This window comes from Hyaena hyaena, unplaced genomic scaffold, assembly GCF_003009895.1.
Source record: "Hyaena hyaena isolate Hyena2069 unplaced genomic scaffold, ASM300989v1 scaffold_351, whole genome shotgun sequence".
In the NCBI taxonomy this organism is placed as follows: domain Eukaryota; kingdom Metazoa; phylum Chordata; class Mammalia; order Carnivora; family Hyaenidae; genus Hyaena; species Hyaena hyaena.
In genome coordinates, this window is record NW_024080983.1 from 704,296 (window position 1) to 727,182 (window position 22,887).

The window sequence follows — 22,887 nt, forward strand, 5'->3', positions numbered from 1 at the left end:
TTTATCCTAATAGCCCAAAATTACAAATTACCCAAATGCCTTTTAACAATCAAATGGATAAATGGTGCTATATTCATGCAATGAAATACTATACAGCAATAAGAATGAAAAATGTACAGCTCTATGCAATAACATGGGTAAATCTCGATGTTCAGCGAAAGATGCTGGACATAAAAGCATACATGCTATGTGACTCTATTTTATAAATTGCAAGAGCTGGAAAAATTAATATTTGTTAGAAATCAGGATAGCATTGGCCTTAGCAGAAGATAGTGACTAGAGGGAGGTGTTCTATTTGCGATAGGATTAATGTTCTGTTTATTGATCTAGGTTGTGGTTCTGAGAATGTGTTCAATTTTTGAAGCCAAGCTATATACATTTATGACATGTACACTTTCCTATATGTAAATTATACTTCATTAAAGATTCCCCAAAAAAGTTTACAAGCTCTGACTTAGTTTATTTTAAATTTTATATTTTGGAATAAATTTCAATTCACAGGTGATTTTCATAGATAGTACAGAGTTCCTGTACCCTCTTTACCCAGGTTCTCTTATAATTAACATCTTATGTCACTCTATTTTTCAAAACTAAAAGATTAACATTGGTACAACACTATTAACTAAACTACAGACTTTATTCACATTTCACCAGTTTTTCCACTATGTCCTTTTACCATTCCAGGATCCAGTTTAAGACATCACATTGCATTTGACTAAATTTTAATACATCTGATAATTCTTAAACAGTGGATTTATAGAAACAAGCATGTAGAAATCACACCAATGCCCAACATTACCAGGATTGCTAAATTCTATATGTTGGAATAACATTCAGCAATTATAAATGAGGAATATCTAATAATATAAAAAATGTGATAAATACTATGATCCCAATGATAATATTACATTGCAATGTTATTATTTTATAGATATAGCATATATATAATATATACATTAATATATAATTATATACACACACACACACACAAAGCTTTTCTTCTAGAAATGTATTAAAATGACATTACTGGTTATATTTGGGTTGGATGATTTTGTGATACTTTCATATTCTCTTTAAACTTTCCTGGGCGGCAAGCCCTCACAACCAGATCACCAAAGAACATTAAGCTTTAATATTCTAAAGTGGGAGTTATCCATCTTTTTCTATAAAGGAGTGCCAGAGAGTAATTATTTTAGATATTGCAGGCCATATGGTCTCTTTCACAACAACTGCTCAACTATGCCATCGTAGTGTGAAGGCAGTCATAGACAATGGCATAAACACCCATGGAATTAATGGGTGTGGCTTTTTCCAATAAAACTATTTACAAATCAGGCAGCAGGTCCTGTTTGGCCCACAGGCTGCAGTTTTCTCAGCCTGTTCTAAAGCATTTGTCTTATTCATCCAGATTGGTAATAACTCCACTGCCCTTGGAGAATTAAGAGAATGGTTATTCCAATCATCTTCTGTTGGGCTCAATTCTTTCATTGAAGTTGTTGAAAAAGATTGCCATATTTTCTAAATTCTCCGAAACAATCAGCTACTTCATATATAATCAGCATTTTAAATAGCATGCATTGTTTAATAAAATCAATATAATACGGAGGAGGGACAAGGTAGGTATTGATGCAAGGTTGTGCAAAAAAGGATATTCAGAAGTAAGGAAGAACACTGGTTATGGAAAAGCATGAATGAATTCCAGAGTTATTAAAGTTTGACAAATAGAAATTGGTGACTCATTGGTTGTGAGGGGAGTGGAATGACTTCATTGGTTCTGCCTTGTGTGCTGGGTGGATGGTGCTAGCATTTAAACGAGAAATACAGACACACGAAAATAGTTGATGAGCACTAGTTGGGGAATTTCTCTATGCGCTTGCTTTACAGACTCTGTACTGCTGTTTTCTAGGTTCTCTCTGATAACAGTCCATTAGTTGGGTCTTGAGTTGATTGACGGCTGTGAGACAGTACCCCATATACTACATCTCTATTAGATGAGGGCCTCAAAGACTTTTGAGCAAGCATGGGATCAGGTTAATTCACTGTAACATATCTATCTTTGGGAAATATAAAGCAGAGAGTCATTTTGCTATTTAGCAAGATGAGAACAAAGCCTCCCACCTGTTTTCATCTCTTTATAATAATCCCCCTTATAAAATCTTCAAGGATTCCAGCTGTCAGGTGAAAAGTTAGACAAGAGATGAATTACTTATTAGCTGGGAAGTCCTATATCTGTATTAATGACATTTCATATTTATAGATCTTAAAGATCTTATGATTAAGCTAGGAGATATATACAAAAAGCATACATAAATTCATTATATAATCTCCAAATATATGGGAAATTTTTAAAAATGGAAAAAGATACATTGACAAGAAAACCACTAGAGACAAGTAAAACAGTAACGGCCACGACAAAATTGACCAAAATAAATCAGCTTTGTCTTTGACATTCTCTTTCAAAGGCATCCTGGATCCAATCAATTGTCACAGATCCATCACCACACCTTTACCATCTGCCCCTTCAGCTTCATTCCCAGAGCCCTTGCAACTGCTCAGCCTCGCATTTCTTTTCTCAATTATTTCACCTGCTCCCCTTGCCTCTAGGCTCTCCCCACGCTTAATCCACCTGCTATACTGCTGCCAGAATTCATGTTTAAGCTTCACTGATGATGTAACTCCTTAACTAGAAAAGCTCATCTCCCGCTGCTGCAGCCAAATTACATCACTTGCACTTCCCAGAACCCCTTCTCATTCAATTTCTGGCCACCCTCCATTTCTTAATGCTATTCGGGCTTACCAATTGATCTCCTTCTCCCTTGGCATCATCTGGGCCTGTCTAAACCCTTCGCATTCCTCAAGACTGGTCTCAGAATTCTCTAACTTTATCTTTTTATTTTTTGGAGCCTTTGTAACTGTGTTTACCACTGAAACTCGAAAGTGGGCCCAGACAGCGTAGGAACCGCATGCATTCCCTTAACTGGAAGCAGACTTCTTGTACCTTAGGAAAGGTTTCGGAGGCACACAGAGACACATCAGTCAGATTGGCATAAGACAATGATGTGATCCTTATCAAAGCAAATTTCTCCACACCCTTTCCGTGGATTATAGTTGTCTTATGTGTTAGATTGCAAACTCCATGAGAACCCAGACTACTTTAAACCTCTTGGTATCCCTTGAGGAACTTAAGGGAGTGTCTTCTTTGTTGTCTATACTGCAGTAAATCAATGTAGTTGTAAATTTGTACCCGGCCAGTTACCACAGGTGATTCCCAAGGTGTGAGCACGAACATAACTGCCTCTCCTGTGTAATCGAGCATCATACACACTGTTTTCTAACTGTCCTTGTCCAATTTCTAACCAGCCTTCCTGAGCTCCAATAGCATGGCCACAGAAGGACTGAGGTCAAGACTGCACATGGCAAAGATGAAGTAATGGGAACATTTCCACCTAAGTCTTTAAATCAGCAAAGTGAGAACTCGGCAAAATGAGACACCTGTACCCAAAATGAACCTAGGAGGGACCACCAACTAAGGACCAGACAATGTAATGAGAAAAGACACAGGAGGAACGTGTTCATTAATATTTTTGTCCTTTTGACTTCAGCTAATGAAGCAGTGCCCCAGAGAGGCCAGAAAGACACAGATACTAGTATGTGTGCTTATTAACTTAGGATGCTTTCTGTGTGAACAACAACATCAACAACAAAACCCAGAAATAACAAATGGAGAAATGCTTTAATTAAAGAGAAATGCATTATAGAGAAAGACTATGCTACTATCGCACAGTCACTATATTTTTCTATGCCTTTGGCTGAAAATACAATAGGATATACTGTAAATCAAGTCACCTTTAATATCACAGGATTGTTGCTTTCCTTCCCAAATGGATTCTTTAAGCAACTACAATGTCTGGCTAGCTACCTGAAGACAAATAACAGAGTATTTTGGCCTGATACTAGCCAAAAGAGATAGAAAACAATAATGGCCAAATATGTAGTTATTGAAAATCCCTGCCCATAGCAGGTAATGAGCTTTCTTAAATGTTCTATGTCCACTGTTTTCATGCAACACAGAATTCTTAGTGTTATAGAGAGCTGGTCCTCACATCATCATAGAGAATGGTCCACTTTGTTGTACCACCACCCAGAAAAAAATATTCAAACTGGAAAGGACTTCAGGAATTCTGAGAGGACAGAAGACTCAGAATTTTAGAGCTAGAAGGAATTCTGGGTCTAAACTTACAAAATTATTCTTAGTTCACCAGAGTAAGCAGAAGCTCAGAGCAGTAAAGAGATTTGCCTATTTGCACAAGAGTGTTCGAGTCCAGGACAGTAGACCAAGACTGTGGTACTGAGGCCAGCACAGTCCCCAACTGAGCTTTCTGCAGAGCGTGAATGTTCTATCTAGGCTTTAGGACCATTATTTGCTGAAAAATGAAGGGCTTCTAATTTAAAAGGGCTTCCAAGGGACTTTTCTGTAAAAATGTATCATCTTTTTTTTTTTTAATCTTGGCCTCGGATGTTCCTCTTGCACATGACCACCTTATAGTCTACAGGAATAGAAACCAACACACACCAAACCAAGTAGTCTCTGAACACATCTTCCAGATGTTCTTCTAATCCCACTGCAGGTCAAAATGGAAGCTACCCCAAATAGATTTTTGAAACATTTTAAGCATAGTTCGTAATTATGCCAGTCAAGCCTATTATCTTATGAAAGACAGAAATACAGACAGAAAGACAGACAGACAGACTTGCAACTACTCAGGTTCCTGCCAGTGTAAGTTTGGACCATAAAAATTTATCGTTGCAACCTTAGAACCATGAACAGCCTGTTGCCAGAGTGTAAGAACACCATGTTTTTTTTTTTTGCCAGAGTTTTGAATACATTTGAGTATTTCCATAATGATCAAGGAATACATAAAGGGGAGATCCCTTAACATTTCTGTAATAGGAATATACATGTCCTTTCTCGAGTCTGAATAGGAAATTAGTCTATTACAAGTGTTTATGGTTATCACTTTTTAGGGTTTCCAAATATTTTCCTCTATCAGAATATATGATCCATACACAGAATTAAAGTACGATGATCCTGTCTTATTATCCTCATGTTTAGAGAGAGAACTTAGGTTCAGAGTGACTTGCTAAAAGCCATGGCATAAATTGAACTAAGTAGTTTTCTAAGACTGCGCTCTTGTTAAAAATAGAAAGGATGTACTCTGAGAAGGCAAATATATTTGATCGTATACGGGATCAGAAGATAAACCAAGCATCTCTGTAAGTGACAAAGTCTGTTAATTCCACATCTATTAGACATCTCCCACTGGTGTCTCATATACCTCTAAGACTCAGTATCAATACTAACATTAATGTTGTTATTACTTGCATAGCCAAACATTTGCAGGACTCTCCAGGTCACTGTCTTTAAGCACATTGACTGATAGGACTACTCAGGGGCCCACCAATCGATAACACTCAGCTCCTCTTTCTCCCTTACCCACCACAGTCAATCATTCTCCGAGCCTTGCCAATCCAGTCTCTTCAATAGCACCCCTCTGTTCTCTGGTCTTCATCCTGACACTCCATGACCTAGTCCAACTCATGGAATAGTGAAACAGACTCTTAATTGTTCTTCTTAGGCTATAGTTTTACCATCTCATAACTGCCCTTCCATCTGCTGCCAGAGTGATCTTTCTGAACAGCTCACTCCAAAAAGAAGAACTACAGCATTTAGTCACCTTTGAGCACTTCCAGGACAAAGTACAAATTCCTTAGTGCGATCAAAACAAGACCCTTCCATCTTGATCCAATCTAATGTTTCATCTTTCCCTCTGTAGATTTCTACATCTTTTCTGCACAGTGTAAGGATAGGAATAGAGGATTTCTAAGATTTCCTTCCAGCTCTGACATTCTGTGATTTGCTCAAAAAAAAAAAAAAAATGGCTCAAGAGATATGACAAAACCCCCCATTTCTGAACTTTCAGAAATATCTCTATGTTAAGGTAGAGCAGTGAGCTTTAAATACATATCAGGGAAGTAGTAGCAGTCAGGAGAGAAGGCATGCTATCCACCCAAGTAGAGCAAACCAATCCAAAGAGAATTTCATTTATCCTCTATGCTGCAAGCCCCAAATCTACATTAATATGATTTCTTACCGAAGAGCACTGCATATTCAGGGCCGTTAGGCTGGGTTCTCTAAGGGGCTGAATTGAGAGGTGAATCTATTACTTGCATTAAAAATTAATTAGTTGTGGTAGGAGAAAAAGAATGTGAGATGGTACATATGCAGAAAGTAGTTTGAGAAGGCTGTTAACTGATGGGTGCAACCATGGAAGAGACAGAAGTCCCCCAATCTCCCCTACCATCCATCCTTCACACGGCAGCTTGAAGAACCTCTTTTCAAATGCCATTTCCCTCCTGATCACCTGCAGTGGGTCTGAATTGGACGCATTTTAATAGTGACTTAATAAGATCGATTTCACAGCTAATGTGATTGGCCAGGCAAAAACCAATTATTATTTTAGATTAATCAGCTTTTCACTAGATTCTGTGACCACATGTAGACACAGTACGCTAGTGTAACCGATCAAAGTGGAACCCTATTTAAATTATAGACTGATTCTCTTCTTCCTTGGCTTCTATAGGTCTTTCCTTTCAAAGGCAGTCTTGGGCCCTTAGCCCCTCAGGCACGCTGCCAGGCTAAAGTAGGCATTGTTACCAAGCTCTGAGAACTCTGGGAATTTCTGCATTTTATGCTCCAAGAAATCCAGCAACATTTTCCCAAGCTTATGTATCATTCAGAGACAAAACAAAGAGGAATGGACTATGAATCAAGTTTGTGGGGAAAAAAAGGTCATTCAAAATAGCCGAACCATTTTTTTGGATAGAAAATCACAGGCTGTGTTTGCATGAAGCAAGAGAAGGAAATGTAGATATTTTGGAATAAGTAGGTTACTGAGGAAATCATTAAACACTAAAAAAACTTTAACTTACTGGATTTGAAGAGTGGACATTAACTGCATTTACTCCTCTGCTCTACAGAAAGGCAAAGCTGAAAGTTCCCTATTACGAAAAGCAGCCATTTAGACAACTTTGACAAGTGGTAAACATTACATGCCATTAGTTTTACCTAAAATGCTTTTCATGGGGCATTTGGGTGGCTCAGTCAGTTGTGGCGGATTTCAGTGCAGGTCATCATCTCACAGTTCATGGGTTTGGGCCCCATGTTGGGCTCTGTGCTGACAGCTCAGAGCCTGTAGCCTGCTTCAGATTCTGACACACACTCTCTCTCTCTCTCTCTCAAAAATAAACAAACTTTTAAAAAATAAATAAAATGCTTTTCACTATAGAGAACAAACTGAGGGTTGCTAGAGGGGAGGTGGTCTGGGGGTGGGCTAAATGGGTGATGGGTACTAAGGAGGGCACATGTGGTAAGCACCAGATGTTGTATGTAAGTGATGAATCACTAAACTCTTTTCCTGAAACTGATCTTATACTATGTGTTAACTAGCTAGAATTTAAATGAAAACTTAAACATAAATAAACTGCTTTTTCAAAGATTATTTGGAACAAAAAAAACTTAAAGACAAGTTGATATTAAAATGCAATACTTATGTCAGAATGTGTTTTACTTGGGCAGGACAAAGCAACTGAAGTCATGAGAGATCTGTAAAACTGACTAGAAACTTACTGTTCTCTGAATTTTAGTGTTTAATCTCACCCTGAGTTAAGAAGTATTATTTTTGTTCTAGGGGAAGCCTGATCAAGATCCACATACCGAATTGTAAGCATGCACAACAAACAACAGCAAATTATTTAAAATCCCTAGATTAGGGATAGTGGTAGAAACTATACTTGCCATCACATGAAAGTCACTTTTTTTTCATAGCACATTTTCTGACATGGAGGTGGCAGATAGAAAAGGAGGCTTTTGGAGGTCACGCTCAAACTTCAAGGAGTTGAGCCTCATCTTTCAGGCAGAAACAAAAACAAAAAACAAACAAAAACACAGAAAGTTTTCATAGTCTCAATAGGTTGAAGAGGCCTTCATAGGTCATCCTTTCTTTTCCTCTAGATTTTCAATTACTTATGGCTAATGCTCCAAATTTCAATGTGATTAGTGTACAACCGATGTGCATTTTAATTTTGTCTATTAAAGTAAATGGAAAAAATTTCAAACATTATTAGATTCTTTCACAAAGCGGTGAGGATTAGCTAGAGAATAAATGAGAAACTTAAGATCTAAAATAATGGAAAAATACTTCCACAAGAGATCATTCTAATCTGAACTCAGTAGACTAGGTAGATGTCCCCATCTGACAATTTCTAACACATGGATGAACAACAGTTGAGGAATTACCTTTTAAAATATATTCATTGAGATATAGTTCACACTATAAAACTCACCCTTTCAAAGTACACAATTCGGTGTTTACTTTATTAACGAAGTTGTGCGGCCATTACCAAAATCTAAGTTTAGAACATTTCATCAACCTAAAAGGAAACCTTGTACACATTAGAAGTCCCTTGAATATTACCTTTTAAAGTATCTCATAAAGACTCCTAGTCTATGTACTTTCTTAATGTAGGTCATTCAAATAAATAGCTGAGCCAATTGATTTAGTAATTTTTAAAACAATAATCTGACCAGCTTAGGGAAAATCCTAATACTAGCTAAAACTACCTGCGAACTTTTGTCAAATGTTTAATGAATAAGCAAAATGGAGATGGGGGACTTAATTATATTTCAAGATGCCTGAAAAAAATTCTTGGGAATGCGGTAGTGGAAGTCTCTTCTTGCATTAAGCAACAACAAGAAGAAAGACTCAATCACAAGATACTAAATAAAGTCTAGATGTTCCTTTATCTCCACCAGAGTTAGAGTTTTTGTGTTTATCTGACAAAAAAATGGAAATAAAATCAATATTATTTTCTATGTAGGCATGGTGTAAAAAACAGAAATGAACAAAAAGACAGCCACTGTTATGGACTGAATTGTGTCCCCCCAAATTCAAATGCCAAAGCCCTAACCCCCCAATATGACTACATTTGGAGGTAAGGCCTTTAGAGAGATAATTAAGGTTGAATGAGGTCCTAAGGGGAGGATGGCAATCCAATCTAACTGGTGTCCTTAGAAGAAGGGAGCCCTTGGATGTGCGTGCACGTGCCACACACACACACACACACACACACACACACACACAGAAGTTCATGTGACGATGGAACAGGAAGGCTGATATCCTGAGTTCAAGGAGTGAAGCCTCAGGAGAAACAAAAACTGCAAATTCAGTCTTGAGTTTCCAGTCTCCAGAATTGTGAGAAGTTTCTGTTGTTTAAACCACCAGTGTGTGCTATTTTCATATGGCAGCCCTGGGAAACTGATACAGCTATAAGAACCACTGTACTCGAGGTCTGGAATGTTGTCTTGAACATGGACACAATGTGGTTCTTAGTCTAACAGAGGTTCCAAACCTAGAATAGCGCAACTGTTGAAGGACATGTAAAATATGTCAAATGACAGTTAATGTAAATTTTTACTAGGTAATGCAGCACAGAGGAGACACCACGGATAAATGGGAACATACTAAAAAAATTAACTTGCTAGTTATAGGAATGATTATTTTCTTAAATTGTAATTATTATTTAACAGACATTTGTTGAAAGCCTACTGTGTGTTTCTGTACTGTGTTAGTTGCTAGGGAGATGGAAATGAACACAGCCAATGCAGTAACTAGCACTAGGGAACATCTAGTAAAGGAGACAAATGGAAAATACGCAAATAAACACATAAACAACAATCAAAATTTGTGTTGAGGCCGTATAAGGTGAGGGTGCCAATAGGAAGGCGATGTCAAGGACTATTTTTACTGTTTATTTTTGAGAGAGAAAGAATGTGAGTGGGGGAGGGGCATAGAGAGAGGGGGGACAGAGGATGTGAAGTGGACTCTGTGACAACAGCAGCAAGCCTAACGCAGGGCTCGAACTCACAAACTGGGTTCATGACCTGAGCTGAAATCGGGTGCTCAGATGACTGAGCCACCCAGGTGCCTAAGGACTATTTTAAATGTATGGTTTGAATGTTACTTTGGAGGAGTTTCAGGTGAAAGGTAAATATAATTTAGCCTTGTAACAAATGGAAGGAAGAGTTTTCCAGGTGCAATAAAGGTGCCGGAATGATACAGGGTTTGAGCGTGCTCTAGAGGTGCAATGGAACACAGTTATAGTCCCAAGGAGAATGAAAATTGACTACATACATGGTCTCAAGTGGTAGGATACCTGTTAGGAGGGGCATCTCTCAGCTAATACGGAGTAGCAGGAATTGGTACCACTGGGAGGTTATCACTAATTAGACGTAAAATCCAGGGGACATCTCTCGAGTAGTCTCAGACAGCTTGCCATTGGAGGTATGAACATTTCAAAAAGACATGTCAAGAGCTAGTTTAAAGAGATACTGGCTAAATATAGGATCTATAAATAGATAATGCTAATAATAGATTTTAATCTATGGAATCTAGAAGTCTACACAAATATAAAAATGTATATATTAAAATTATATAGAAGAGAGAAATAGAGACCAAAAGAAGCTCTTCCTTACAATACAAGGTCAACAACCAGAAAATGTACAAGGAATAATGGGATTACAAAATCATCATCTGGTAATAATAATAGTAAGAATTCAGACATAAAACAGCAATAGATGTCAAAATTATTGGGTAAAAGTTTAAGAATAGGATTTTATATAGCCTGAAAGTATCTACCCATAAAACACTTAAAAGTAACTCTATATTAGAAAAACCGGCAGCCACCATCTTAATCAGGTGACTAAACAAGTGATAAAAGTTACCGTCACCAGTATTAAGACAAATGATATTATTTTCCACCTTATTTGAAATAAGAAGAAACAGTTTAGGACAGACCCTGGCCAAAATGCCTAACATAGATCTGAGGTTCATGAAACATTGAGTAAATAAATTCAACTTGAGGGACATATTATAAAATGAGTAGCCTGTACTCTTTATAAATATCAAGGTGATTGGATTCAAGGAATTTTGAACTATAAACTGTTCCAGGGGTGCAACTCATGACCTTGGAAGCCTTTTGCTAGAAAGGGTATCATTGGGGCAGATGGTAAAAGGTGAATGAGCTCTCTGGGTAACTAACCTACAAGAATTCTTTGCACTATCCTTAAAACCTTTCTGCAAATTTCATATTTTACAAGAAAAAAAAAAGAAGCAATAATAGTGTGCTTCTGGCTGAGTACCAGAAGATAGTTCTGAACTGTGCTGAAATAATTTTTAAAGAGCCAATGTAGGGGCACCTGGGTGGCTCAGTTAACTGTCCAACTCTTGGTTGCAGCTCAGACCATGATCTCGCGGTTCATGAGATTGAGTCCCACCTCGGGTTCTGCACTAATAACGTGCAGCCTGCTTGGGATATTCTCTGTCTCTCGGTCTCTCTCACTCTCTCTGTCTCTCACTCTCTCTGTCTCTCACTCTGTCTCTCTCTGTCACTGTCTCTTTGTGGCTCTGTCTGTGGCTCTCTCTCTCTCCGTCTCTGTCTCTCTGTCTCTCTGTGTCTCCCCATCTCTGTGTCTCCACGTCTCTCTGTCTCTCCCCATCTCTCTGTCTCTCTCCATCTCTGTCTCTGTGGCTGTCTCTCTGTCTCTGTGGCTGTCACTCTGTCTCTGTCTCTCTCTGTGTCTCTGTCTCTCTCTCTGTCTCTGTCTCTGTCCATTTCCATCTACACGTCTCCCCGTTTCTCTGTGTCTCTGTCTCTCTCTGTGTCTCTGTGTCACTGTCTGTCTCTCTGTCTCTGTCCATCTCCATCTCTCTGTGTCTCCCCATCTCTCTGTTCATCTCCATCTCTGTCTCCCCATCTCTCTGTGTCTCTCTGTTTCTCTGTCTCCCCGTCTCTCCATCTCTCCCTGTGTCTCGATCTCTGTGTCATTGTCTCTCTCCATCTCTGTCTCTGTCTGTCTCTCTGTCTCTGTCTGTCTCTCTGTCTCTGTCTCCCTCAGTCTCTGTCTTTCTATCTCTGTCTCTCTGTCTCCATCTCCCCATCTCTCTATCTCTCCCCGTCTCTCCATCTCTGTGTCTCCCTGTATCTTTCTGTCTCTACATCTCTGAGTCTCTCTGTGTCTCACCATCTCTGTCTCTGTCTCTCTCCGTCTCTCTGTCCATCTCTGTCTCCCCATCTCTGTCTCTCCCTGTCTCTGTCTCTGCTCGTCTCTGACTCTGTCTCTCTCCCCATCTCTCTCCGTCTCTCTCTCCCTGTCTTTCTCTCCGTCTGTTTCTGTGTCTCTGTGTCTCCATCTCTCTGTCTCTCTCCTTCTTTCTCTCTGTCCATCTCTGTCTCTCTGTCTCTCTCCATCTCTGGGTCTCTCTGTCTCTGTATCTCTCCATCTGTCTCTGTCTCTCTCCCGATCTCCCTCTGTCTGTCTGTCTCTGTCTCTGGGTCTCTCTGCCCCTGGGTCTCTAGGTCTCTGTCCCTGTCTCTCGGTCTCTGGGTCTCTGTCCCTGTCTCTCTCTCTGGGTCTCTGTCTCTTCCTGGGTCTCTGTCTCTGTCTGTCTCCATCTCTCCGTCTTTCTGTGTCTCCCCGTCTCTCCCCATGTCTCCCCATCTGTCTCTGCCTCTCTCCATCTCTATCTCTCCCCATCTCTCTCTGTGTCCCAATCTCTCTGTGTCTCCCTGTCTCAGTCTCTCTGTCTCCGTCTCTCTCCATCCCTGTCTCCCCATCTCTCTGTGTCTACCTGTCTGTCTCTGTCTCCGTCTCTCTTGGTCTCCCTGTCTCTCTCGGTCTCTGTCCCTGTCTCTCCCCATCTATGTCTCCCTATCTCTCTGTCTTTCTGTCTCTCCCTGTCTCTGTCCCTCTCTGTCTCTGGGTCTCTCCCCGTCTCTGTCCCTCTCTGTCTCTGGGTCTCTCCCTGTCTCTGTCTCTGAGCCTCTTCCCATCTCTGTCTCTCTCCATCTCCGTCTGTCTCTGTCCCTCTCCATTTCTGTGTCTCTCCGTCTCTCTGTCTCTCCCCATCTCTCTGTGTATCCCCGTCTCTCTGTCTCTGTCTCTCCCCATCTCTCCATCTCTCCCCGTCTCTCTGTCTCTGTCCCTGTTTCCATCTCTGTGTCTCTCCGTCTCCCCATCTCTCCTTCTCTCTGTCTCCCTGTCTCTCTGTCCCCATCTCTCTGTGTCTCTGTCTCTGTCTGTCTCTCCCCTTCTGTCTCTTTGTCTCTGTCTCCCCCATCCCTCCATCTCTCCCTGTCTCTCCATTTATCCCCATCTCTTTATCTCTGCGTTTCCCCATCTCTCGGTGTCTCCCTATCTCTGTCTCCATCTCTCTGTCTCTGTCTCTCTGTCTCTTTGTGTCTCTGCATCTCTCTGTCTCCAGGTCTCTGTCTCTGGGTCTCTGTCCCCATCTGTCCCCATCTCTCCCCGTGTCTCCCCGTCTCTGTCTCCCCGTCTCTATCTGTGTCTCCCCATCTCTCTGTCTTCCTGTCTCTGTCTCCATCTCTCTCTCTTTCTCTCTTTGTGTCTCTGCATCTCTCTGTCTCTGCATCTCTCTGTCTCTGGGTCTCTGTCCCCATCTCTCCCTGTCTCTCCGTCTCTCCCTGTCTCTGTTCCTCTCTGTCTCTGGGTCTCTCCCCATCTCTGTCTCAGGGGTCTCTGGGTCTCCGTCTCTCCCAGTCTCTTCCCGTCTCTGTCTCTGTCCCTGTCTCCGTCTCTGTGTCTCTCCGTCTCCGTCTCTGTGTCTCTCCATCTCTCCCCGTCTCTCCATCTCTCCCCATCTCTCCATCTCTCCCCATCTCTCCATCTCTCCCCATCTCTCCATCTCTGTGTCTCTCCATCTCTCTGTCTCCATCTCCATGTCTCCCTGTCTCTCTGTCTCCATCTCTATGTCTCTCCCTCCCATCTGTCTCCCCATCTCTATCTCCCCATTTCTCCCCATTTCTGTCTTGGTCTCTGTCTCTCTGGGTCTCTCTGTGTCTCCCCATCTGTCTCCCCCTCTCTCTGTCTCCCTGCTTCAGTCTCTGTCTTTCTCCGTTTCGGTCTCGGTCTCTCCCCATCTCTCTGTGTCTCCCCATCTCTGTGTCTCTCTGTCTCTCTGTGTCTCCCTGTCTCTGTCTCCCCCATTTCCCCCCATCTCTCTGTGTCTGTCTCTGTCTGTCACTCTGTCTCTCTCCGTCTGTGTCCGTCTCTCCGTGTCTCCCCATCTCTCTGTCTCTGTCTCTCTGTCTCCATCTCTGTGTCTCTCCATCTCTCTGTCTCCCTGTCTCCCCATCTCTCTGTGTCACCCTGTGTCTCCCCATCTCTCTCTCCCTCCCCATCTCTCTCCCTATCTCTGTGTGTCCCTGTCTCCCCGTCTCTGTGTGTCCCTGTCTCCCCGTCTCTGTTGTCTCCATGTCTGTCTCTCTCTGTTTCTCTGTCTCTGTCTGTCACTCTCTGTGTCTGTCTCTCCGTCTCCCCATCTCTCTGTCTCTCCATCTCCCTGTCTCTTCCTCTCTCCATCTCTCCATCTCTCTTCCTGTCTCCATCTCTCCCCATCTCTCCGTGTCTCCCCATCTCTGTCTCGTCATCTGTCTGTCTCCCCATCTCTCTCTCTCCCCATCTCTGTGCGTCCCCATGTCTCTGTCTCTGTCTCCCCCATCTCTGTCTCTCTCTCCCCGTCTGTGTGTCCCCGTCTCTCTGTGTCTCCCTGTCTCCGTCTTTGTGTCTCTCTCTGTATCTCTCTGTCTCCCCATCTCTCCCCGTCAGAGACACACAGAGAGACGGGGAGAGAGACAGAGATGGGGAGACACAGAGACACAGGGAGACAAGGAGTGACGGGGAGGGATGCGGGGAGATGAAGACAGACGGAGAGACGGAGACAGAGACGGAGAGACACAGAGACATGGGGAGAGAGACAGAGATGGGAAGAAACGGAGACAGGGAGACACAGAGACGGGGACACATAGAGAAATGGGGAGAGAGACAGAGATGGAGAGAGATGTGGAAAGATGGGGAGACAGAGAGTGTCTCCCTGTCTCTGTGTCTCTGTCTCCACGTCTCTGTCTCTCTGCCTCTGTCTCCGTCTCTATCTCTGTCTCTCTGTCTCTGTCTCTCCGTCTCCCCATCTCTTTGTCTCTGTGTCTCCGTCTCTCTGTCTCTGTGTCTCTCCATCTTTGTCTCTTCCCGTCTCTCTGTGTCTCCGTGTCTCCGTCTATCCATCTCTATGTCTCTGTCTCCCTGCCTCTCTGTCTCTGTCTCCCCATCTCCCTGTCTCTCCGTCTCCCTGTCTCTCCATCTCCCCATCTCTCCGTCTCTGTGTGTCCCTGTCTCCGTCTCCATATCTGTTTCTCTGTCTCTCCTCGTCTCTGTCTCTGGGTCTCTCCCCATCTCTGTCTCTGGGTCTCTGTGTCTCTCCATCTCTCCATCTCTGTGTCTCTCCATCTCCATCTCCCCATCTCTCTGTCTCCCCATCTATATCTCTGTCTCTCCATCTCCCTGCCTCTCCATCTCTGTCTCTCTGTCTCTGTCTGCCCGTCTCCCCATCTCTGGGTCTCTCTGTCTCTCTGTCTCCCCGTCTCTGTCTCCCCGTCTCCCTCTGTCTGTCTCTGTCTCCCCAACTGTCTCTCTGTCTCTCCCCATCTCTGTCTATGCATCTCTGTTTCTCTCCATCTCTCCATCTCTGTATTTCTCCATCTCTCCGTCTCTGTGTCTCTCTGTCTCTGTGTCTCTCCATCTCCCTGTCTCTGTCTCTGGGTCTCTGTCTCTCTCCATCTCTCCGTCTCTGTGTCTCTTTGTCTCTGTATCTCTCCTCTCCATCTCCCTGTCTCCCCGTCTCTGTCTCCTCATCTCTGTGTCTCCTCATCTCTCCATCTTCCTGTCTCTGTGTCTCTCCATCTCTCTGTCTCCCCAATCTGTCACTGTCTCCCCGCCTCTCCATCTTTCCGTCTCCCTGTCTCTGTATGTCTCTATCTCTCCGTCTCTGTCTCTCTCCTCCCCGTCTCTGTTTCTCTCTCTGCATCTTTCCATCTCTCTGTCTCTCTCCTCTCTGTCTCCCCATCTACCATCTCTGTCTCTGTGTCTCTCCTTCTCTCCGTCTCCCTGTCTCTGTGTCTCTCCGGCTCTGTCTCTTTGTCTCTGTCTCTTTGTCTCTTTGTCTCTGTCTCTGTGTCTCTCCAGCTCTGTCTCTGTGTCTCTCTGTCTCTGTCTCTCCCGTCTCCCCGTCTCTGTCTCTGTGTCTCCCCGTCTCTCCGGTTCTGTCTCTCCATCTGTCTCCCCGTCTCTGTCTCTGTGTCTCTCTGTGTCTCCCCGTCTCTGTCTCTGTGTCTTTCTGTGTCTCCCTGTCTCTCCGGCTCTGTCTCTGTCTCTCCCTCTGTGTCTCCCCGTCTCTCCGGCTCTGTCTCTCCATCTGTCTCCCTGTCTCTGTCTCTGTGTCTCTCTGTGTCTCCCCGTCTCTGTCTCCCCGTCTCTCTGGCTTTGTCTCTGTGTCTCTCCGTCTCCGTCTCTCTCCGCCTCGGTGTCTCCCTGTCTCCGTCTCTGTCTCCCCGCCTCCATGTCTCCATCTCTGGGTCTCTCCATCTCTGGGTCTCTCCGTCTCTGTCTCTGGGTCTCTCCGTCTCTGGGTCTCTCCGTCTCTGGGTCTCTCCGTCTCTGGGTCTCTCCGTCTCTGTCTCTGGGTCTCTCTGTGTTTCCCCGTCTCTCCGGCTCTGTCTCCCCGTCTCTCCGGCTCTGTCTCTGTGCCTCTCTGTGTTTCCCCGTCTCTCCGGCTCTGTCTCTCCATCTGTCTCCCCATCTCTGTCTCTGTGTCTCTCTCCGCCTCCGTGTCTCCCCGCCTCTGTCTCTCCATCTCTGGGTCTCTCTGTCTGTCCGTCCCTGGGTCTCTGGGTCTCTCCATCTCTGGATCTCTCCGTCTCTGTCTCTGTCTCTCCCTTTGTGTCTCCCCGTCCCTCTGGCTGTCTCTGTGTCTCTCCATCTCCCCGCCTCCATGTCTCCATCTGGGTCTCTCCGTCTCTGGTCTCTCCATCTCTGGGTCTGTCTCCGTCTCTGAGTCTCTCCGTCTCTCCGTCTTTGTGTCTCTCCGTCTCTGTCTCTCTCTGTGTCTCCCCGTCTCTGTCTCTGTGTTGCCCCGTCTCTGTCTCTGTGTCTCTCTGTGTCTCTCTGTGTCTCCCCATCTCTGTGTCTCCCCGTCTCCCCGTCTGTGTCTCCCCATCTGTCTCTGTGTCTGTGTCTCCCCATCTCTTTGTCTCTGTGTCTCTGTGTCTCCCCATCTCCCCGTCTCTGTCTCTGTGTCTCCCCGTCTCTCTGGCTCTGTCTCTCCATTTGTCTCCTCGTCTCTGTCTCCCCTAGTCTCTCCCCATCTCCTTGCCTCTCCGCCTCCGTGTCTCCCGCCTCCGTGTCTCCACGTCTCTCCGTCTCCATCTCTCCATCTCTGGGTCTCTCTGTCAACGGGTCTCTCCGTTTCTGAGTCTCTGGGTCTCTCCGTCTCTCCGTCTCTGGGTCTCTGTCTCTGGGTCTCTCCGTCCCTGTCTCTGTCTCTCCCTCTGTGTCTCCCCATCTCTCCGGCTCTATCTCTCCATCTGTCTCCTTGTTTCTGTCTCCCCTAGTCTCTCCCCATCTCCCTGCCTCTCCGCCTCCATGTTTCTCCGTCTCTGTCTCTTCGCCTCCGTGTCTCTCTGCCTCCGTGTCTGTCCGCCTCCATCTCTCTGTCTCCGTCTCTGGGTCTCTCCGTCTCTGGGTCTTTCTGTCTCTCTGTCTCTGTGTTTCTCCGTCTCTGTCTCTGTCTCTCCCTCTGTGTCTCCCCGTCTCTCCAGCTCTGTCTCTCCATGTGTCTCCGTGTCTCTGTGTCTCCCCGTCTGTCTGGCTCTCTCTCCCCGGCTCTCTGGCTCTATCTCTGTCTCTCCGGCTCTATCTCTGTCTCTCCGGCTCTGTCTCTGTGTCTCTCCGTCTCTGTCTCTCTCCGCCTCCGTGTCTCCCCGCCTCCATGTCTCCATCTCAGTCTCTATGTCTCTGGGTCTCTCCATCTCTCCATCTCTCCCTCTGTGTCTCCCTGTCTCTCCGGCTCTGTCTCTGTGTCTCCCCGTCTCTCCGGCTCTGTCTCTCCATCTGTCTCCTTGTCTCTGTCTCCCCTAGTCTCTCCCCATCTCCCTGCCTCTCCGCCTCTGTGTCTATCCGTCTCGTCTCCCCGCCTCTGTCTCTCCCCACCTACGTCTCTCGGTCTCTCTGTCTCTGGGTCTCTCCATCTCTGGGTCTCTGGGTCTCTCCGTCTCTGGGTCTCTCCGTCTCTGTCTCTGTCTCTCCCTCTGTGTCTCCCCGTCTCTCCGGCTCTATCTCTCCATCTGTCTCCTCGTCTCGGTCTCCCCGACTCTCTCCCCATCTCTCTGCCTCTCCGCCTCTGTGTCTCTCCGCCTCCGTCTCTCCCCGCCTCTGTCTCTGGGTCTCTCCATCTCTGGGTCTCCAGGTCTCCGGGTCTCTCCGGCTCTGTCTCTGTCTCTCCCTCTGTGTCTCCCTGTGTCTCCGGTTCTATCTCCCCATCTGTCTCCTCGTCTCGGTCTCCCCTAGTCTCTCCCCGCCTCCGCGGCTCTCCCTGCCTCCGCGCCTCTGGGTCTCTGGGTGTCTCCCCGCCTCTGGGTGTCTCCCCGCCTCTGGGTGTCTCCCCGCCTCCGTCTCCGTGTCTCCCCGTCTGTCCCTGTGTGTCTCCCCATTTGTGTGTCTCCCCGTCTCCGTGCCTCCCCGTCCCTCCCCATCTCCCTGTCCGTCTCTCTGTCCGTCCGTCCGTCTCTCTCCCCATCTCCCTGTCCATCTCTCTCTCCCCGTCTCTCCCCGTCTCTCCCCGTGTCTCTCTCTCCCTGTCCGTCTCTCCCTGTCTCCCCGTCTCTCTCTCCCTGTCCATCTCTCCCCGTCTCTCCCCGTGTCTCTCTCCCTGTCCGTCTCCCTGTCCATCCGTGCGTCTCTCTCCTCCTTTCTCCCCGTCCGTCTCTCCGTCCGTCTATTTTTTTCATTTTTTTTTTTTTTACATTTATTCATCTTTGAGAGACAGAGAAAGAGCACAAGCAGGGGACAGAGAGAGAGGAAGACACAGTACCCAACGCAGGTCCCGGGCTCCAAGCTGTCAGCACAGAGCCTGACGCGGGGCTGGAACTCCCGAACAGGGAGGTCAGACCCGGAGCCGAGGTCGGCCGCTGTGGCTGGAACACGCGAGCAGCAGAGAGTCTCGCACGGCGTAGGCCAAGGGCTGCAGGGCTTTGTAAGGCAAGAAAAGGCCCGTTAAATGTACGCCTGGGTCACTACGACACCACGGCAAGGGGTTGGCCCGGGTACAACAAGGCCTGCCCGGGGGCTTATAGCAAGAGTACGGTCCGGGCCAGCCGAGAGGATGACGTCGCGGAGACCGTCTGCGCAGACCGAGAACCTGGCTTGAGGCTCCGGGAGGGGGGAATGCCGTTTTATAAGGGGGGGGGAGGTGGTGGAGCGGTATCTGGGAGATTAAAAATTGTCGAGATTTATTCACTGTATTATGCAAGCAGCTTGCAGAGGACACGGTTTGGATTTAGTGTTAAGCATTGGTCTGTTAGGAGGGAATAACGAGCCCCTCCTATAGCGCGTCAGAGTACGTCATCACAGCGTCCTTAGCAACCACGGGGGCCTGCTACCCGCCCACGGCGAACCCCCGATTGGACTTCTCCGGGTCGTAACATGGTGACGGGTGCGACGTTGGACTTGCTGCAGGACTGCAGAACGGGACAGAACACAGAGCCACTGCTTGCAGGCACTGGGCCGGAGGCAGCAAGGATTAGGATATTGAAGAGAAGACAACAGGAAGTGAGGTCTGCGCTCGCGCAGGCTCCACAGCTGATGAACACCCCCCGACCACAGCACAGGGAGGCTGAGCCCGGGCAGAGCCTGCAAACCCTGCTGGAGACCAGTGGCCGCACAGAGGGAAGGGCCTGGGAGTCTGTGTGTGTTTGTGGGCGACGGAGGCTTCCTCCCGGGTCACTGGCTCAGGACTGGGGAGCACGCGTGCGGGGCAGGCCTTGCTGAGGCTGAGCAGAATGTAGTTGCTCTTGGGTGGAGGCTGGAACAGAGACGTAAAAGGTCACCCAGTGCTGGATATTTCCATTCTGAACGGTCAGAATTGTGTATCTCTACCACCACTCACAGTCGGCGAAAGGTCACAAAGTACACGATTTAGGATACGGGAACACACTCTAGAGCAAGACTACTCAACAGCCATCCTAAATGCTTAAGAATAAACTCTAACAGGATCAGGTCATGATCTCACAGTTTGTGGGTTCCAGCCCCTGCTTGGGCTTTATGTTGACAGCTCAGAGCCTGCCTCGGAGTCTCTCTCTCTCTCTCTCTCTCTGCCCCTCCCCCACTCATACTCCGTCTCAAAAACCAACACCAAACAAATTAAAAATAAATAAAACTGATATTGGAAAGAAATGCATCTAAAATAACCAAAGTGTCTTGAAAAAGAATGGAGTTGGAAGACTTCTACCACTTGAAAACTTACGAGCAAGTTGCAGTAATGCAGACGACGCGGTAATGGTACACGGGGCAGGGTGGGGGGTGTGGGGAGGAAGTCACTGAAACAGAATAGATATTACAGAACTGGAACTAACTATGTATATTCAAGTGTCTATATAAAGCGGCCAAGGTAATTCAGTGGGGAAAGGGTAGACTTTTCCAAAAATAGCGCTGGATCCACTGGCTGTATAGAAAAAACAAAGAAACAAAAATGAACGGCAAACCCTCCCTTGCACCATATACACAAACTAATACAAAATGCACTGCAGACCGCAATGAAGGTGTTTGTTAACAATGGAGAGGGAGCACACAGCCTATAAACTGGTTGTTTCCTCTCAAGATGTCCGCCAATCTGAGGGTCATGTTCAATGATCTGGCCTGTAACTTTTTTCAGTACCTAAGAAAATGTAACAGAAGCTGTTAAGGAAAAGCCCTCATCAAGATAAAACGGGACATTCTGTAGATAATCTATACCGACCTAATAACAATGGTTTCTCCAGTAAGATTTTAACCCATCGTCCAGCCACTAAAGATGGTCTTGGAGATTCCTGGATTCTCAAAGGAACAGGAGACATAAAAGCATCTGTGAATCTTCATGGATATTTTTTCTACTCCTTGGGGAAAGTCTAAATACCTTAATCCTAAGAAAAAGGAATTGCTATAGCTTCACAGCCTAGTAATAAATGATCATAATATCTTTAAAATTAGAAACGAAGTGGTTACTTTCGCAGTGCCATGGCAGGGGCCAGACACGGAGAGCCGAGACCAAATGCTGCAGAAAGGGTCATGTTCCCATTTCACCTGGACGGAGGTGGCCTTGAACAGGATGCCTCTGGGCACTTCTGTAATAGAGGCTCTAATGGACGGAACCTGGTCCCATTGTTTCCATTTATTTATGTAAATAATGTGCTTTCAGTGCCTTAACTACAGGTCCCTTTCTTTTTCTTATCCCAAGAATTCGGCAATGTGTTTCTTAGGTAAAAGTCTTTTGTTATTCACTGGGAGGAAAATCCTCTATGAACCCAGATCACTGTGGTAAACGCTTTTGTGGTGACCTGTGGAGGGGGGCTTGATGCTGCAGTTGCATTGGTCTCTGAGCTAGTGTTTATGCTGTAGGAAGCCAAACGTGATGAGCTTCAGACTGGAGATGGCCCTAAAGTTGTCTTGTGCTGAACTTAAATTTGTATTTCTGAAGAAAATCTTGGTTTTGGTCATTTCTATTTTAAAAGATTATGTGCAAAACACCACGTTTAAATTTTATTTTTATTTGTTTTTTTTAAATGTTTTATTTATTTCTAACAGACAGACAGACAGACAGACAGCACGAGCAGGGGAAGGTCAGAGAGAGAGGGAGACACAGAATCTGAAAGAGGCTCCAGGGTCTGAGCTGGCTGTCAGCCCAGAGCCTGATGCGGGGCTCAAACCCATGAACTGCGAGATGGTGACCTGAGCCAAAGTCAGATGCTGAACTGACTGAGCCACCCAGGCGCCCCGCCCCAAACACCACGTTTTAAAAATAATGCACAGAACGGCCTCAGTGTTCAACGTCTGCTGGTGTGTTTGTGAGTTGGGTTATCTGTCATTTGTATCCCAGAATAAAGAGGAGGGAATTAGAAACATGAAATTCCATTCATCTCCCCTGGGGAAATGGGAAGGTCATCAAATTCTACAATAAGTGCTACCCATGTGGGCGAGTTTGAGATGGCTCCTGACTCTCAGATCAATTTCTCCAATGATTTGATTTGTAGATTTCATAGCGGCCTAAACTCCGAGCCAGGCTTTAGACATCATTTTAAGGAAACAGTCTTCGGGTCGTTACAGAACCGAACTAGTGATCCAAGGAGTCTCTGCACCAAAACTGAGAATTTTTGTCTCATTTGTAAAAGTGGGACAGGGTCATCTTTAAATGCTATATTAATTGCCGATTCTGTGCTTTTGCATCTATGTGAAAGATCTTTAAGAATCAGCATTTTCATTTTGCCTTCAAAGTCACCAAAGCTGCCAGGATTTTTATTTTGAATTGGATTCTAGTGTGAAGGAACTCACAGTGAAAGACTCTTTGTGAGCTAAAACAAAAATAATACTTTGAGGGCCATTTTCTCCCTAGGAGATTATAGTATATTATAGATCTGATGCCCAGCACAAAGAGAACTGAGAATTGAATAGAAAGATTATATTCTCGTTTTATTCCGCATTCAGAGTGGAGATTTGCAGTCCATTTCTAGCAGCGTTTCCAGGAGTTGAGACCAGCAAGAATTTTGCATAGAAAGATGGTGACGTTTCATGTGCTTAGTGAGGAGACAGATCAGCACTGGCTGCACCACATTTCCAATTAAGGAGGGGCTCCAGCAGCAGCACTGGACATTTTATGTGCCTTTGGTTTCTCT

General features: G+C 45.4%; 1 pseudogene; it reads right to left on the minus strand.

Annotated features, from left to right (window-relative positions):
* LOC120243667 overlaps positions 1-21,288 on the minus strand; it is a 68,060-nt pseudogene extending 46,772 nt beyond the window's left edge.
* Between the last annotated feature and the right edge of the window lie 1,599 nt (positions 21,289-22,887).